Source organism: Apis dorsata, unplaced genomic scaffold (assembly GCF_000469605.1).
Source record: "Apis dorsata unplaced genomic scaffold, Apis dorsata 1.3 scaffold_489, whole genome shotgun sequence".
Classification (NCBI taxonomy): Eukaryota; Metazoa; Arthropoda; class Insecta; order Hymenoptera; family Apidae; genus Apis; species Apis dorsata.
Window position 1 is genome coordinate 250,628 of NW_006263723.1, and position 3,123 is coordinate 253,750.

General features: G+C 32.4%; 1 long non-coding RNA gene across 1 annotated transcript; it reads left to right on the top strand.

The window, feature by feature from the left end:
* The first annotated feature begins 13 nt into the window (after positions 1-13).
* On the top strand, positions 14-1,148 carry LOC116186178. The gene is made up of 2 exons (XR_004151129.1): positions 14-691; positions 730-1,148. It is a non-coding gene; the product is annotated as an uncharacterized LOC116186178 (long non-coding RNA).
* The last annotated feature ends 1,975 nt before the right edge of the window (positions 1,149-3,123 follow it).

Here is a 3,123-nt window from a genome sequence, read left to right on the forward strand (position 1 = left end):
AACGAGTGATGGAACGAAGAAAAATTCCATCTCGTCCGACGAATTCGTCTCCCTTTTTTTTTTTCGCTTGTTGTCATTGATCATTTTATCATGTATTATTATCTTTTTCTTTCTTCAACCGCGTACGTTCTCGAGTGCTAGCGGGTAAACTGGAATCGCATTGTAAAATAAATCCAATACGATCGATACGCACCGATTATACATAAATATAAATAATATTGATTCTACTCTTAATTAATTAATTAATTAATTAAAGGCAGTAAAACCGTAAACGGGATTTTTAAAGAAGTGAATCTAGATGACTAACATGACTTACGTAAACGACACATCTTTACGAGCAACATATCCTAGCGTAACTAGGCGGCGTAACGTGGGCCCCGTTCCGCTCCTAATCCTCCGCCAGTCGGAATCTCAAAATTCGCGCGCGTGGCGAACGCACATTTTCCTCCGCTCTCTTTTACTACTGGGATAATTCTCTCTCGGAGAGAATTCGACATTCTCTCGGTTCGTCTTAATTAATTTGAACGAGACAATTGGGCGCACTATATATACACATACAATCCACGCGGCAATCAACCGAGGAGGATTTCGAGCGCGACACGCGGCCATCTTCTTTTTTTCGAATTATCGCGAGGCAAATAGAGAGAGAGAGAGAGAGAGAGAGAGAGAGAGAGAGAGAGAGAGAGAGAGAGTGTGTGAGAGAGANNNNAGCGAGAGAAAGAAAGAGAGAGAGAGAGAGAGATGGACAAACGAGGAAAAGAAGAGAAAAGGGGAGAAAAATTAACAAATAAGGGATGTTCCATGACATTAGGGCGTTATTAACGATAATAAGTCTATAATTTAGAGAGTGCGTGGGTGATATTATGGAGAGAGTCGTGTATTGAATGAGCGTGATGATGATTTTGGCCCTCGTCGAATCGGCGCGATTAGAAATAAGTTCTTGGATTCATTCGACATAAGGGGAATTATTATCAGCGATTGATCAGGGGGAAAGAAAAGAGAGAAGTTGGTGGGGGAACGGTGGTGAGAAATTGGCGCGCGCGATTCGATGGTCGAAATACAAAAATGGAGGGTGATTAGTAATAACGTTTCGATAAACGAGGAAAAAGAAGAAGCAGAAAATGTGAAGAATGATATAAATATATATAAAAAAAAAAAAGAAAATTAATTATGAGATAGAGAACATCGTAAAAAAAAAAAAAAAAAAAAAAAAAAATTAATTATGGGAAAAGAAAAATGGTAAAAAAAAAAAAAAAAAAAAAAGCTAAATGCCGCCTGTTTTTCGCTTCTCTCGCAGTGTAAACGGATTCGCAACGGGGGACGAGTGCGAACAGCCATCGATTTCTGGTTGCGAATCCAACGTATGAGGAAAAGAATTAAAAATGAAAAAAAAAAAAAAGAAATAATATGCTAAAGTAGGCGTAAGAGACATTTGCGCCGAGAAAAACGCAGGAAAGTTGAGAATTACATTATACTCACACATCCGCGCAAAAATACATTTACACGCGATGGAAATTCGAGAAGTATATCGATGAATCCGCAGGAAAAGAAAGCAAAAAAGTAAAAAAAAATAAATAAATAAATAAAATAATAAATAAATAAGAATTAAATATAAAAACGTCAGGTTAAAGAATACAAAAAAAAAAAAAAAGAATCGAGAGAACAAGGATACAAGATCAACTCGAAACTTTAGTTGCAAAATACTGATAGGAGTACACGGGGTGTCGTTCGGAACACCTTTATCATTGTCTGATTTGATGATATTTTGTAAGTCTGGACCAGTTGTTAGGTTCTTATTACTCCCATAGCGACTTCTTATGGCGTATTTTCTCTGTATATTGTCAATGTTTATTATTAAATATTTTTCAAATAAACGAGTGTCTTCCATTTCCATTATTTCCATCCTCGAACTGCTATGTTCTTAAAAACTGCTAGTTTTTAAAAATAATAAAGAAAATTTAAATTATAAAAATATTAAGAAGAATAAATGCAAATTATCAAAGATTCGTGATTTTGAATGAATATTGAAGTATAATATCTATTTTTTACATTAAAGATTAAGAAATAGCAGTAATTTTAAAAGAGAAATGGAATTCACATAAAAAAAGCTAATAAATAGTGGGAAAAAGGTAAAAATAAATTGAAAAGTCACTCTTAGCGCCATCTCTCGAATACTTTTAGAAATATATTTTTGGCATTCAGATGAGAGATGGCGTTGACGATCAATTTTTATTCTATCTCTATCCTTTTCCTATTATTTGCTCTCCTTATTTATTTAGTTTCATTTGCGGCACTCTGAAGATGACACTGATTCCTATATTTCTTGAAATTGACTATTGGCGCCATCTCTTTAATACTTTTAGAAACATATTTTTAGTATTCGTATAATTTAGTATTCGTATATAGATAAGAGATGGCGCTAGCCTTCAATTCTTATTCTACCTTACCCTGTCTTTAAAGTAATACTTTTAATATTCGATAGATGGAGCTGACGATCAATTCTTATTCTATCTCTATCCTTCTTCTACTATTTGCTCTCTTTATTTATTTAGTTTCATTTGCGGCACTCTGAAGATGGCGCTGATTTCCATATTTCTTAAAATTGACTATTGGCGCCATCTCTTAAATACTTTAAGAAGCATATTTTGGATAGTTAGATGAAAGATGGCGTTAGATTTCAATTCTTATTCTATCTCTATCCTTTTTCTACTATTTGCTCTCCTTATTTATTGAGTTTCATTTGAGGCACTCTGAAGATGGCGCTGATTTCCATATTTTTATCCTATTTCTGTCCTTCTTCCACTATTTGCTCTCCTTGTCTATCTCGTTCTATAAGATTTACAAATTCAAGAAAGAGCTTCGATATCTAATTAATTCTATAATTAATCTATAATTAATTTTATTATTTCTAATAAATATTAAATATCATTCTATCAAATAAAAATATATAAAATATATTAAAACATATAAAAATATTGTGTATTAAAAATTAGGTTTAATTAAAATTCAATTTTATTTATTATGTGCACATAAATTTTTAAATATATATGAAATAGGAATCTATAAAAATTACGATACTTGATCTTAATTCTTTTAAAAAAAAAAAAAAAAATACATAAACTT